Source organism: Stegostoma tigrinum, chromosome 15, assembly GCF_030684315.1.
Source record: "Stegostoma tigrinum isolate sSteTig4 chromosome 15, sSteTig4.hap1, whole genome shotgun sequence".
NCBI classification, from domain to species: Eukaryota; Metazoa; Chordata; class Chondrichthyes; order Orectolobiformes; family Stegostomatidae; genus Stegostoma; species Stegostoma tigrinum.
In genome coordinates, this window is record NC_081368.1 from 36,753,752 (window position 1) to 36,770,034 (window position 16,283).

The 16,283-nt window shown below is 39.9% G+C and overlaps 1 long non-coding RNA gene across 1 annotated transcript in view; it reads left to right on the top strand.

The window, feature by feature from the left end:
• Window positions 1-16,283, top strand: part of LOC125458940 (uncharacterized) — a 156,565-nt gene that overhangs the window by 35,960 nt on the left and 104,322 nt on the right. The window contains exon 2 of the long non-coding RNA XR_007248927.2: window positions 1,428-1,537. This is a non-coding gene — a long non-coding RNA (uncharacterized LOC125458940). The remainder of the gene's footprint in view (window positions 1-1,427; window positions 1,538-16,283) is intronic.

A 16,283-nucleotide genomic window follows, 5' to 3' on the forward strand; every position in this document is an offset into this window, starting at 1 on the left:
GCTACTTTCATCCAACTAAAAAAAAAGTGTCCCTTTTAATCTCCAACAATCAAACTATCCTGTCAGGTAGACCGCAGAGCAGGTCATACAAATCCTTTCCTTTTAACTTAGATTAACCACATAGTGCCAAAACATAACAGCCACATAAAATTTCATAACAGTAATAAGGAAATATTTTCCTCACTTAAAGAGTGTGAGACTTTGAAATCCCACATTTCAAAGAGCTATGGATGCTCAGTAATTCAGTTGTTAAGTCGTTGTTGGAAAATATTCAGAATCTAAGGACATCGACCTGAATTAGGGATTCTGAAGAAAGCATAGCAGTGGCAGAATATCAGTTAATGTTTTAATGATTGATCAAGGTCTAAAAGGCCGAATGGCCTACTTCTGCTCTTACTTCTTTTGCTTTTATATTTTAAAATTATTGTATGATAAGATCTCTAGGATGACACCGAGCTTGAGTTTGGAGAACTGAGGCAAGTTAACATTCAAGTTCACATAAGGTCATGTTTCTCCAGAGGATTATAAGGTTCAAATTGTTGATATTTTCTATGCTTTTTGGCTTTTACTGGGGAATGAAAGCTGACAAAGCAAACATAGGTTCAATAAAAAACATATATAAAAGAACACATTTTTAGCTGAGCAGAAAGTACTGGTATTATTAAGGCCTTTTGCAGCTGAAGCAACAGGAATGGGAGACAGCTAAAAGGAATGAGAAATAAAACAGGCAGAGGGTTATAGCCAGTGAAGTTATATTTCTCATAGATACACAGGAGGCTGGAAGAACACAACAAGCCAGGCGGCATCTGGAGGGAAGGAGAAGTCAACATTTCAGGTATAACATTGACTGCTCCTTTCCTCCAGATGCTGCCTGGCTTGCTGTGTTCTTCCAGCCTCATGTTTGTCTCCCTTAGATTCCAGCATCTGCAGTTTTTTTTAACTCTAACAAAGTTATGCCCTTACCTGGCAGCAATATCTATTTATTAGAGACACTAAAAACAAAACAATTGCATAGTTTTCTTTTTCCAAAAAGCATCACAATATAGCTGAACCCAAGCACATGATACCTCCAAGTGCAAGTAATCCATATATCTGAAGTGAATTTCAACAATTGTTTGCAATAATTGAATGGAGTAGTAAATACTGAGATGTGAGTTATAAGACAGCAAGCAGAAAATGCTTTGAAATCTTACCACATGTGTATTCTATACAGGGAGAAAGCTTTGGTTGTGAATCTCAATACTATTGCATCTGCAATTTCAGCACTAAGGGTGTTGTTTTGTTGAAAAAATTATGTCCCCTCTGCAGACTACACACATGTAGCCAGTTAGCCAAGCCTTTGAAAGGGATTAGCATAATTATGACATCAATCTTTTCAAATCTTGGGAGTACTCACATGTAATTTCTTCTTTTCCACATTTGCCCAGCTTGTCTAAGGTTACAACTCCTGAGAAGAGATCAATCCCTCTGAAGTACCCTAATTGAGGATCAATGCAGACCAAGGATCAACTCAGACACTTGCCTGACAGGGGCATCAGTAAGTCAGATAAATTGATTTTCACCTGGTGATTCCTATATCATAAATGAGCTTGGGCAGAGAATGGAGACAGGGAGAACATGTTGGTGGCTGTTGGGTGCTCCAAGCTCTGCTCAGTTGGATTTAAATGCAGTAGATTGAAAGCCATCACCAACTGGGATGCTACTGGAATGGGAGCAGAGAATGTGTGTTGTACCAGCAGGAATTCCAGCCATACAGTGCACAGTTCCAAGGAAAGAGAGGTATCTGTCTCAACAACGGTGGCAGAATGCCACAGGTCATTGCAATGATACCTTTGCCCATAGAAAGAGTGTTTACAGCAACCAACGCAACAATTACACAAATGCACGTAGGCCTTCAACACTAGGTTGCACCTTACAAATATCACTTTAATCAGAACGACTGATAACCTTAATTCAAGAAAGGAGGGAGGAATGAAGAAAGAAGGAAACAATACAAATGGACCAGTTAGCATAACATTTGTCACAGGCTAGGTACTAGTCTCCATTTGGAAGGAAACTATAGTAGGATTCTGAGAAAATCACAACATGATCAGATAGAGCCAACATGGCTTGTGAAAGGGAAGTCATGTTTGACTAATCTAACAAAGAAACATTCAGAGTGGATAGAGGGGAACCAGTAGGTACTTGGATTTTCAAAATGCATTTGATAAGGTACCACAATAAAGCTGCTGCATAGTTCAGATATTTCCACTTGTGAGCAAAACTAAAACTAGGGAAGATACTTTAAGTATAAGAGTATAAGTTGTAGACTTTAATATATTCGCATAGTTAAAGGATATGTTAGCTGAGAAGAAGCAGAGACTGAAGATAAATGGGTATTTTGAAGTGCTGCAACAAAGATCAGGCTGAGTGCTCAACTATTTACAATGTGTATCAAAGATTTGGATGAGGGGTCCAAACATATGTTAACTAAAGTTATCAATGGCACTAAGATAGTTAGAGAAATATTGTCAAGTATAGACAGAGTTGGCAGTATGATGTAGACGCCTTAACTGGGTAGACAGAAATTTCAAAGTGGAAGCTAATAATAAATGAGGCTTGTCCATTTTGGCTTAGGAAGAATAGAAAACAGTGTACAATTTAGATAGAAAGTGCAAAACTTGATGCTTCAGAGGAATTTGGGTTTCCTGGTATATGAGTCACAAGTAGCATGCAGTTACCCTCAGTCAACATTGGTGTTTACTGCAAGGGGAATGGAATATAAAAGTAGGGATGTTTTGCTACAGTTGTGCAGGCTGTTAGTCTGACAAAAACTAGTACTGTGTATAGTTTTGGCTTCCATTTTTGTTAGAAAGGATATAATTACAATAGAACCAATTCAGAGAAGACTCACATTACAATTTCTTGGGATGATGGGCATATTTTATGAAGAAGTATTGAACTGGTTAGATCTATATACACTGAAGTTTAGAAGAATGAGAGGTGACCTTATTGCTGATTCTGAGGGGACTGGTTAGGGTGGATACTGGGAGGATGTTTTATCCAATGGGAGAGACTAAAATTCAGGAATACAATTTGAGAACATAAACCCTCCCATTAAGTCTGAAATTAGGAGTATTTGTTTCTCTCTGAAGGTTAATGGTTAGTGGTTGAAATTAACTTCCCTAGAAGATAGCTGAGGTTGGGTCTTTAATTTTTTCAAGCTGATCAAATAGAATTTTGATATGCAAGCGAGTCCAGAGTTATGGGGTTCAAATAGACAAGTAGAACTGAGACCATGGCCAGATCAGACATGATCTTATTGAATGTTGAAGCAGGTTCAGAGGGTCAAACAGCTTTCTTCAGATTCAATATTTCTAGTCTTGAGTTTTCAGGATCCCACTGGTTTGCATAAATGTGTTTTCCACCTCCCTGCTTTGAGGGATATGTAACTGATCCATGAGTGGAATTATAGTGAAAGAAGTCATTGAAGCAGATACTCGACTTAGACTCTTCCATTCCTTATCCTTTGTACTTGGACTTTGTGCTTCTGTCCACAGTTCTTACTATTTCAGATGCCTTGATCCTCATCTGAGGCCCAAAATAATACGGTATAAGGAACGCCTATGCTGCTCTGGTAGAGTTTCAAAGTGCAGATCATACCTCAGAGTCTTAAGTGTAGACGGCGTTTAAAGTAGTTTCAGAACACATGCGCTGTGAGCAGATCCTTTCATGCAAGCAGGTAAAGAGGCAGCTGTGAGTATTCACCAATTAGTAATAGTGTTTCCTGTTATGGCTTCAACAATCATTGCTTTCTTCTCACTTGTTTCAAGAAAATAGGAGACTATTGGAGGTGAAGTGAAACCCCAATACTCACATTAATGTTGATGTAATTGTTCCAGTAATATCTTGAAATTGACTCCCAAACATATTTGGAAAGTTTGTCGCCCCTAATTTGCTGCAGTTAAACATGGACATTGGCAAGTTGGTGCCTGCTCTCAAGATGCTCATGGTTTTTTTCAGATGTTACATTTCAAGTCATACACAAAGTCACATGCTCACTGTATTAGAAATGCCACTATTGTAATTCTGCATTGTTCAGTCAAACAACAGATTTCTAGGTCACAAGGGATTGCATAAGAAATTAAATCAGATGAATGAGTAGTCTTAATTGACTTTCTTATAAATTCAGATGCAGTCTTTTGGAGTCAGAATTAGTTGGCACAATAGGTTCTGTCTAATCTGTCACTTTTTCTCTTCGAAATGATGTACAAAAACAAGAAGCCACAAGGATTGATCTAATTGAAGTGTCAGTGAATAAAAGCTTATGTGAATTCATGCACAGTCAAGTCAACATATGCAATGTGTTTTCACTGGATATTCTATTTTACCTTGAGGAAGACTTGAGCCTAGATTAACCAGCAATTTCCCACCTTAAAATGGATAAGGGTAAGTAAAATTGCAATTGTCTTACTAGATCATAGGGCTGCTCTGAGAGACACAACCAGATTTGGTTTAACCTGATGGTCAATATGCTTCAGGAAAGTGGAAGGGTTGAGAAGGATGGGCTTAGGGGATCCATTAGCTCAGTTGGCTGGACAATAGGTTGGAATAATGCCAACAGCAAGGGCTTAAATTAGATGTGGTAGTGGTAGAAGATGCGAATATTGAAAGATGTAATCCATGACTACACTCCTGCTCAGAATATTATTTTCATTGTCCCTCCCCATGCATTAGAAGACCACATGCTGCCTCTCCCCTACTGCCCATTTATAAACAATGGTAGTCAAGCAAATTCTGACAGATCACCCTATATTTCTGGCTTACATTACTGATCTCATCACCTCCAACATTTCCAAGGCAGTGTTGGTAGTATCCCTGAGGGAGTGCTGTATGGTTTTCCCATGCTCCTTTCCGAGGGAGAAAGCACCTTTCCCTTCACTCAGATCTAATAGTACTCAATGGCAACAAAAGTAGCTTATATTTACATTGCACTTATAGCTTAATGAAATAGTCCAATGCATGTCACTGGAGCATTCTAAAGGTGACACTAAACCATGTTAAAGGGATTGGCCCTGTTACTTTAAAGTAACTTTCTCCATTTCATATTTTAGCATAGTTTCTGCTGTAGCATTGCCCACATTTTCCCACTTAGCTGTTTACTCATAATGATCCCATTGGGTGCTATGTTACCTCCCTGATGACTGTGACACTGAAACTGCACCAGTCACAGCTGGTTGTGGAGGTATGAAATCCCACCGAATCCTCCAGCAGTGGATTCAGGAAAATCCTGTCACAGATTTTTTTTAAGGGAATCTTAATGCAAAGAGTTTCCACTTAAAGGCCTGGCTCTATGATTTTCACCTTAGAAGGAGTTTTGATTGTGAATATGCTTGTGCCTACAACCACGATTAAATGTTGAAATGAAAGCTGTCCATAGTGTTTTCTTACCTACAATTTTATGAATTAAGAGCAGAAGTAGGCCATTTGAACTTGAGCCTGCTCTGCCATTCACTAATATCATAGTTGCTTTTTCTGTTTAACTGGCACATCGAGGCCCAGCAAAACATTTTGCTTAATGATAACACGTTCATCACATGTTAGATGTTTGGTAAGTGAAGATGGAGTCCTTAAATAATGATAAACTTGTGTTATAAGTATTAATATATCTTTATCATCACTCCCAACTGTGCTTAGCTAAACAATTAAATATATCAACTCAGAATGAGCTGGATTGTATGCATTTCCTGTAGTATGCATGAATATACAGGGAGCATCAAAATACAATCTTCCCTCGAGTGTCTGTAGGAGGAGGGAAGGAAAGACAGATGGAGAGAAAGAATTCGGCAGGTTTGAGTTCCAAGAACTAGCAGGTACAGAAAGAGACAGTAAAATTAGTTTTTATTTCAAAACAAAAAAAATACAAGGAATATATGTATGTTGAATTCTACATCTTGAATTTTGGAGAAAACTGAAAGGAAATTGACAAGAGTTCCAAATGTAATGGCTGTAAAATGGAAAAAAAAGCAAGAAGGTGATGGAAAGGAACAGATTAAAAACTGGAAATAAGAAGTGATATTTTTTCTTGGTATCTGTACAGAAGAGCCAGCAAGGTGTTAATATTTCCTTCCAATATAAGGGAACAACTTACAAGTCTTGAACAGATGGGCTTTTTGGAGAGTTAACAGTTTGAGAAAAAAGGAAATGTTCGCCGCAATGAAGAAATTAAACCTCTCAGAAGTGGCTTTAGGAATGGAGTAGATATGGAGTTATAACAGCCTATCTTTACACATAACAGCTCATTTTGTCTTGGGCCAGGTTTTTGCACTCTTACAACTAAAGAATGGACAGATAAATAACCAGGTTCGCTTTTTGACCTACGTGATTACCACTTTAAAGTTGATCATTAGGCAGAGTGAAAAGTCTGTTTCAGTTCAGGCTTGTATTTTTCCCAATCTTCCCTCTGACAGAATGTTTGGCTTATCTTTCAATTTTACTCATGCTGGCTGGGCTTCAAGTAGTCAGTGTTGTAGAGAAATAGAAGTCTGTTAATTATTACAGTGCTCACACTAAAGACAAGTCTGACTTGAATCCTTCCAGATTAGTAAAATAAATTCACTTCCTTTTATTAGCTATTAATTATTCTACATATAACAATACAAGACGAATTAATTGTCTAAGAAGATACATCGAGTTCCAGTATGGCACAGGATGGGTGATGTGGGTAATGAAACTCACAGAGATTATAGTTAGAAGTGCTTGTCTGAGGTTTTGGTTGAACAGTAGGCAATTTACTCAGAAACTGACATATACCAGAGCTGGTCTGGAAATGCCTGACGATACATTGTAAAGAGACTTTTATTCTACAACAAACTGGTCATTTGCCCTGAAGCTCTTTTATGCAGTTAGTGCCAAACTTTCTCTGATAGTGCTTTTGTGAGGAGCCTTGGGATGTTTGTACCACTGTAAAGGAAATTGTCTGCTGTACTTGATTTACACATGGTTGGTGAGACAGTAACAGAGAGATCTTTACTCTGAATCACATAAAGTACCTGATTTGACAGTGGTTGATTCTGTCATACAAGTTGAAAATGTGGAAATACCTTCCATACTACTATCCATCACCTTAACAAGCACAAATTTCACTGTCTCCAAAACATAAAGATTCTATTTTACTGAGTCCAAGCTGCTTTTGTTTTGGAGAGAGTAAGCCATGGCTCCAGCTGCAGTCTAACCAAGTTGCAGTCACTCCAGAGGAAAATCATTTAGCATTTGAGGAAATAGTGGTTTATTAACCTCTAATTAGGCTCCGCTAACAGCTTCCTCTGCACTCAATTCGCAAGCTATTGTCCTGCAGGGTACAATGTACTTATTGTTACTCTGCAAAGGATTGGGTACAACACAGCCTGGCCCGGTTTTGAAGCATAGTTTTGAAATATCAAAATGGTCTACCTGACTTTTGGATCCTAATCACAATCACTCATTTTTTAACCATTGTAAACAATGATGACTTGATAGAATGCACAATTCTGGACTTATGCAATGCTGTTCATATCAAAAATATTCCAATACACTTTCCAGAGGGAATGAAATGAAGCTCACAACTTTGTGTGTATTGTCTTTGTGTTTATTGATTCATAAATGTCATTTATGTTAATTTTACAAGTCTTTCAACTCATTGTCTTCATTTATTTTGGATTTTCTACCTATAAGTGTAGGCACCAGGTCTTGCTGGGATACAGCACTTTTGCTATCATCAATCTTTGATTATGGAATTAACTGTTCACTTTTCATCTATGAGCCTAGATGATGTGATACTATCACTTGATTTCAGTATGAGAAACACTATAACTGGCATTTTTGGGTAAACAAATGCTACCACCATCCATTTTTTTGATGAAGAGTCAATGGACTTGAAATACTAACTCTACTTTCTTCCCACAGATGGTGCCACATCTGCTGAGTTTCACCAGCAAATCCTAGTATTGTTACTATGTATATAATGAAATCTGTGGATATTGTTATCATATGTTATCATATGTAGTGCCCGTTAACCAACTACTAATGGCTTGTGTTTAGGCAGAATTCTACTGCCAGTGTTCCTGGTCTGAGGAGCTGTTCAGTAATCCATGATGGACATTGGACTATATTTAAGTCTCAACAGAAGATGCTTCCGGTCTTAGATAACAAGATTATGACATCTTTGTATCTATATGCAGGTTGCATTAACACTTTGGATTAATAATTACAGACAAACGTAGAGAAGCCTTGTGTGCTTCCATCAGGAGACTGGGCCAGACTCAAACTGGTTCTCTACCCAGAGGTTGTGTGACACCATCGAATTGTTTGGAGTTCAGAATAGCTCAAACATCTTTTAGAACCATTATGTCATTTAACAGATATAGATCTGCACTTCATGAGTTTATAAGAATTCTGCCTGACCCTTACCCAATCCTGTATAACATCATCAAGTTGGGTATAGCTTAATGTAGCGTTCAACATTGACCTTTTCCAAACCATTACCATGTACAATAGTAACTAAGCCTGATGCTATTCTCACTTAATGTTTCTTTTTGACATGGGTAACTGGCTGATGATCAGAAGTGAAAGTGTGAACTGAACTGGTTCTTTCTAAACTGAACTAGTTCTTCAGAACAATAAACATCAGTGGAACTTAGCCTATGCCAAAACAAGAAGGGAAGAAAATTAATAAAAAGTACAAGCTAACTAATTTTCTTTATGTCATGTTAGAAAATGATATTGCATGATTGCTCAATTGTGAAAAAATGTTATTCTGAAAAAATACATTTTTCTTTTTATAGTTCAAAATATGGTTTCTATCTGTTAAAGACATTTCATCTCTTTTTAACTCAATAGCTTTTAAGCCTCTCAACTGATAGGACAAATTTATTCTTATTGTGTAGAATTCCAATGAACCAAAAATTTTCACATTACATGGCATTCCAATGCATGCATTTTCATCCCATTCACTGTCAGTCATAACTTTGCTTTTAACTCAAGTAGGGCTGTAATTTTCAAAATGCCTTCCTGCTGATGTGAGCAGATATGGAGTAACTTTCTGAGATGAACCTTTCTCTGATTTTTACTTCCATATTGTATAGACAGTATTGCAAAGTTTCAAGGAGACCACCATTATTCCAGTACCAATGAAAACTCATGCCAAGTACCTCTATAACTACTGTCCAGTGGCTCTGACCTTTATAACTATGAAGTGCATTGAGAAGTTAGTTATGGCTCATATCAACTCTAGCCTCCCAGCCTGCCTCAATCCCATGCAGTTTGCCTACCAGTTCAACACGTCCACAGCAAACGCTATTTCCCTGGCCTGACGTTCATCCCTGGAACATCTGGATAATAAGGATACCTACAGCTCCGCCTTCAATGCTGTAATCCCAACCAAACTAACCTCTAGGCTCCAAGACCTAGGTTTCAGCTCTGACCTCTGCAACAGGATGCTCAGCTTCTTGACTCACAGACTACAGATCAATGAAGATAGCCAATAATACCACCTCTAATACTAAAGTCCTACAAGGATGCATACTCAGCTCCCTACTGTACTTCCTGTCCACTCACGACTGTGTGGCCAAATTCCATCTGAATGCCATCTACATGTTTGCTGATGACATCACTGTTATAGGCTGGATATCAAACAATGATGAGTCAGCGTACAGAAAGGAAATAGAATGCTTGGTGTTGTGGTACAGTGATAACAATCTCTCGTTTGGTGTTAGCAAAACTAAACAGCTGATCATTGACTTCAGGCAGAAAGGAGAACAAACCCCCAACTACATCAAATGGCACCAAGGTAGAGAGAGTGGACAGCATCAAGTTCCTAGGAATGATGATAACCAATAATCTAATCTGGTCCTCCCACATAGGTGCTACGGTTAAGAAGGCACAACAAAGCCTCTTCTTTCTCAGGAATCTAACAAAATTTGGCATGTCCATAAGGTCCCTCACCAATTTTATAAATGCACCATAGAAGGAGTTCTATCTGGGTGATTCATGGCTTGGTCCAGCTATACCTCAGCCCAGAATCACAAGGAAAGGTTGTGAACATAGCCCAAACTACCAAGTAAGCCATCCTCACACCCATGGACTCCATCTATGTTTCTCATTGTAGGGGAAAGGCAGTGAGCATCAAAGACTCATTCCACCCTGATTGTACTCTCTTCCAACCTCTTCAGTCAGGCAGAAGATACAGAAGCCTAAACACACATACTAACTGTTTCAAGAACAGCTTCTTCCCTGCTGTGATTAGGCTGCTGAATGGACCTCTCTAATTTCAAATATAAGGTTAATCTAACATTTAATGCACCTCCTGTGCAGCTGTAACTCTGTATGCCTGAACTCTGTCCAAACACACTATGATCTGTATGTGCTTGTATGTTATGATCTGCTCATACTGCATGCAAAACAAAACTTTTCACTGTACTTAGGTACATGTGATAACAACAAATCAAATCAAATCAACATCACCAGCAGTAATCCACAGGGATCAGTTCTGGGTTCTCATTTGTTTGTTACTTCTATAAATGATTTGGATGAGAACATAGAAGGCATGGTTGCTATGTTTAAGACTAACGCAGTGTAGTGCTGAAGGCAGCAGTGGAGTAGGAAAGCCAATGTTTTGTGTCAAGGCTCTTTTTCAGAACTGAAGTTCTCTGTACTTCTCTGATGCTGCCTGACCTGCTGTGCTCCTCCAGCTCCACTCTGTGTTAGACTCTGACTCCAGCATCTGCAGTTCTAGCTATCTCCATGGTTACTAAGTTTGCAAATGACAACAAAATTGGTGGCATAGTAGAATCCCAACAGTGTGGAAATGGGTTACCTGGTCCCACAAGTCCACACTAACCCTTTGAAGGGCAATTCACCTCATTGCTACACCTCCCACGGCCAATCCACCCAACCTACACAGCCTCAGGCACTGTGGGGATTCTAGCATGCCCAATCCACCTAACCCACACATCTTTTGACTATTGGAGGAAACCAGAACACCTGGAGGAAACACACACAGACATGGGGAAATTGTGCAAACTCCATTTAGACAGTCACCTGAGACTGGAATCAAACCTGGTTCCTTGGCACTGCGAGGTGACAATGCTAACTACTAAGCCACCATGTAGACAGTGAAGAACGTTTTCTGAGAGTACAAAGGGATCTTGATCAACTGAAAAATGGCAGATGGAATTCAATCTAGATAAAAACAAGGTATTGCATTTTAGTGCAACACACAAGGGTAAAGCTTATAAAATTAATGGTAGGGCCTTGGGCAGTGTTATAGAATATAGGGAACTAGGCGTTCAGGTACATAATTCTTTGAAGTTTGCATCACATATAGACAGGATGGTTAGAGAGGCATTTGGCATCCTTGCCTACATTGCTCAGTCATTTGAGCATAGGAGTCAGATGTTATGTTGTGTCAATACAAGACATTGGTGATGCCTCTTGTGGAATATTATTTCCAGTTTCGGTAGCCCAATTATTGGAAGGATGTTATTAAGCTGGAGAAGGTTCAGAAGAGATTTATCAGGAGGTTCCTGGGTGTGGAAGGCTTGAGCTTTAGAGAAAGGCTGGTTAGGCTGAGACTTTTCCCACCAGAGCATAGGAAGTTCAGAAATGACCTGACAGTAGTTTATAAAATAAATGAGGAATATAGGTAGAGTTAATGTTAGTTGTCTTTTCCCAAGGATGGAGATTTTAAAACTAGGGGCACATTTTCAAGTTGAGAGGAGATTTAGAAAAGACATGAGGGGCAAATTGTTTAGACTGAAGGTGATTCATGTGTAGAATGAGCTTCCTGAAGAAGTAGTGGATGTGGGTACCATTATAAGTTTAAAAGACATTTGGATAAGTACATGAACAGGAAAGTTCTGGAGAGATATGGGCCAAGAACAGGCAGGTGGGATGAGTTTATTTTGGGTTATGTTCAACATGGGCAAATTGGACAGAAGGGTCTGTATGACTCTGTGTCTCTATGACTGTTATCTTTGAAATTGGGTTTTAAAAGTTAAGACAATTTACTTTGGAGGAATTTGGTCAGGACAAGTATGACTGAAGTTTTACTAGAAGAAAATATAAAAGGAATGGGCCACTAAAGTTATTGAAGAAGGATAAGATGGTAGGATTAGAGGTTCTGTTTGTAAAAAACTCACGGAAATATTAGACATCTGACGGTATTGCTTCTCATAGGAAGTTATCACTCTGTGGAATAATGTGCAAAAATAGGTGATGAGTATCGAGTGATCAGAGTGATTTCAAAGTGAAATTAACAAGTTTCTGAAAGAATGCTACTTTGTCATTTATAGGAAGTAGTTAATAGTTTGTTGCAAACAACGTGTACTATCGTTGTGGTCCAGAGATTGCTTGATTGTCATAGGAATACATTTTGGAAATTCTTAGAGTTTTTCTGCATTGGCCACCAATTGTTTTCCTTTTTGTTAGCTATATCCTGAGAAATAATTTGCTTCTGGATTAGATAAGCAGTTATCAATTTGAATTGTTCTCGGACTAAGCTTTTCTTGCCTTTTTGTACTCTTGTACAAAGCTTGTGGCTCTGCAACAGCAAAGAGAAACTGAACAAATGCAGAGTTGTGATCTTTGGCCTGTATTCTACTGCCCCTTTGTGCGTTGCATCCCCACAAGGCTGTCCTATCTTGTATTTAATATTTTGTGAAATATTGCTCTTAAAATTGCATGAAAAATGTATGTTTAGCCCACCAGTATTCGTGAGTCTGACAATTGGCAGTCAGTACTTCACTAAAACAGTTTACTAGCATTCATACAAAGAAGGATTGTGGTTTGTGAAAAGCAGAGAGAAAGACTTCAGAACATTCACTTGAGGACAAGAGTTGAATGAATAACGAGTGGGAGATCTTCTTTTCAATTTCAGAAGAACATTTTTCTGCAACATCTTTTTGTAAACAATGATTAGTAGTCACCTGTGGGAATCTCTCCATAAAATTTGGCCATATTCAAGCCAAATGAACTAATTAATTTGAAGCTATTCTATTTAATTCACTTAGCCAGACTAATAGTTTGCCAAATATATGTTGTGTCTACTCAAAAATATTCATTTAAATGTTAGGCCAAGATTGGAATTCCCTAACAGTATTGAAAGATGATCTGACCAGTACACAGTTGTTGTGGTCTTCCACCAAAGCTAGTTTATTAGCTATCCTCAAGCTCCTCTTCTATGCACAGTTAATGACACAGATCATGACTCTTTTCCAAGAAACTAAACATTCCCAAAGACAAAATAAAATTGCTGGAAAAACTCAGCAAGTCTGGCAGCATCTATGGTGAGAAAGCATAATCCAATGACTCTTCTCCAGAGCTTGAGTTACTCAATGTTAACTGTTTTCTCTCCACTGGTGTTGCTGGATCTATCGGGTTTTCTCAGCAATTTCCGTTATGTTACTCATTTCCAGCATTTGGAGCTTTTTTGTCTTTTTTAAAACAAAAACCCCAAAGGTTAATTTCTCTCTGAGTTGCTCATTCTACATGATAATTTTGTTCACTCATCACCAGCCTAAACACTCAATTGTTGACTCTGCTGGCACCACTGTTGTAGATGTTGCTATCTTTTTCCTGCTGTTCCTCAGGAAGTGATCCTGCCCTCTAACTGGCCACTGTGAATAAAAAATTACAGTTCCACTTATGTCTCCTTGTAGTAACTTAAATGCAATCTTGTGTCCTTGGTCATAGATTCACTGCATCGGATGGTGTGGAAGCCTTTGTGATTAGTGTAAGCTGCAGGCAGAAGTCTGTAACAAACAGGTGTACTCTGTGTGACATCCTGGGTTTTGGAAATCCTGGAGTCCAAAAAAATAGCAGCATTCTTTCCAAAAATCGTGACAAACAGTGACTGGTGTTTGCTCCAGTGTGCAGGTCAATTACTTAGTATTACACATTTGTCTATATTACTGATATCCTCAGTGGATGCTTGAAAGGAACAGAAAGCGAAAAAAAATGTTTGGTATACTGTATCTGCTGTTCCCGTTGTGACCTCCTCTACATCGGGGAAACAAAATGGAAGCTTGGGGACTGCTTTTCAGAACACTTTCACTCAGTTTGCACCAAACAACTGCACCCGCCAGTTGCAAACCATTTCGACTCCCCTTCCCATTCCGCAGATGGCATGTTCATCCTGGGCCTCCTGCAGTGCCACAACGACGCCACCCGAAGGTTGCAGGAACAGCATCTTATATTTCGCTTGGGAGTCCTGCAGCCCAATGGTATTAATGTGGATTTCACCAGCTTCAAAATCTCCCCTCCTCCTACTGCATCTTAAAACCAGCACAGCTCTCCCCCACCTCCCTCACCTGTCCTTCCTCCTGCCTATCCCATCTTCCCACCTCAAGCCCCATCGCCATCTCCTACCTACCAACCTCATCCCACCCCCTTGACCTGTCCGTCCTCCCTGGGCTGACCTATCTCCTCCCTATCTCCCCACCTACCCTCACCATTACTGGCTCCATCCCCGCCTCTTCGACCTGTCTGTCTCCTCTCCATCTATCTTCTCCAGTATCCATCTTCTATCCACCTCCCCGTCTCTCCCAATTTATTTCAGAACCCCCTTCCCCTCCCCCATTTCTAAAGACAGGTCTAGGCCCAAACCATCAGCTTTCCTGCTCCTCTGATGCTGCTTGACCTTCTGTGTTCAACCAGATCTACACCTTGTTATCTGGGGTTGCACTGACCTCTACTGCAATTGACAGTACTATGCTTGCCTGGGAAATTGACAAGTAAACCTGCAGTATGCAGAGCAAAACTGTCACTATCTCCTTTATAAGATGTGGCCTCCAATTGCCCTCATTATCAGTTAAGCATAGGAAGCTTCTCCTTGGCCTATGGGAGGCTAAGGTAGGTAATAGCCCCCTAACATTGTGTGTTGAGCAGTACCTGGCCGCCTCTTAGCCAAGAAATATGGAGCTAGTACAAAGGGTTAGTCAGGCAGTAAACATTGCCCCAACATCTTTCCTACAAATCTACTTCACACACAGAAAACTGAAAATCACTTTTAGCAGCAAAATTGTGAGATGCACAGTCACCCTGAACCAGCTGCTGAACTTTTCATTGAGTGGAATTTAATTGACTTTGGTGATTTGCAATTTGGTGGAAGGAGGCTGGGCGAGGAGCCTGTCCTCAAAAAATTTGTGGCGGTACACTAGTTAACAGCCTTCCCACCCTGACAGCAATTTATTGCCTTAGGTGGGAAATTAATGCTTGTTTTAGGGCCTATTTCCACCACTGACAGTACTTATGCAGCGCAGTAATTGTAATGAGGTCAGCCAGGCGGACAATGTAAAATGTAATCTGGTCCGACCAGGGAAGCGCTGGCTGGAAGATGTAAACAGGAGTGCCAGTCTGTGAGTTAGCTCTGAAGAAGCTGATCGGTCAAGGAATTGTCACATGTAAAGAAAAGGTGACTTGATTGTGTCATTTCCCTCAGCAACAGGCAAGTCTCACCATATGGAGAAACCCACAAAGAAAGTCTAGTTCATCCTGCTGGGGGTTTCTAGGATAGAGTCTCTCGTTCAAAGGCTCTCATTGCTCGATTGAAGAAACTGATATTCAAGAAATAGTAAGCATGCTGAGACACAAAGCCCTTCCATTGTAACCAACATCCTCTCCTGTTATGCCTGCCCCTCACCCCACTATCACCCTCACCTGTGGCCTGGGTTCCTTGGGGAATCTTAGCCCATGGGTTGTGCAACATGGGCAACAGACATGTTTCCCTGATGTCTCTGCCAATCCATGAGGAGCTACCAGATGATTAGAAGCTCCCCTGATCCTGGTGAGGAACTGCCACTGCCAAGCTCAATGCTTGGTTGACTCTTAAAATGGCAGACCTTTCTGAAAAGATGTGATATAGAAATGTCACTGTCAACTCCTACACTTGTCTACATTTAATATCCCACATTACGTCCAAAGGCATAATCAAAGTTAATTATAGATGCTCTGCACCGGGAACAGCGGATGCAGTATACCACATTAACAGATGTGCAGGTGAACATCTGTTTGATGTGGAAGGTTTTCTTAGGGCCTGGGGTGGGGGTGAGAGGGGAGGTGTGGGGGCAGGTGTAGCACTTTGTGTGGTTGCAGGGGAAAGTGCCGGATGTGGTGGGGCTGGAGGGGAGCGTGGAGCGGACAAGGGAGTCACAGAGAGAGTGGTCCTTTCGGAAAGCACATAAGGGTGGGGAGGGAAAAATGTCTTTGGTAGTGGGGTCAGATTGCAGATTGTGGAAATGTCAGAGGATGATGAGTTGGATTTGGAGGTT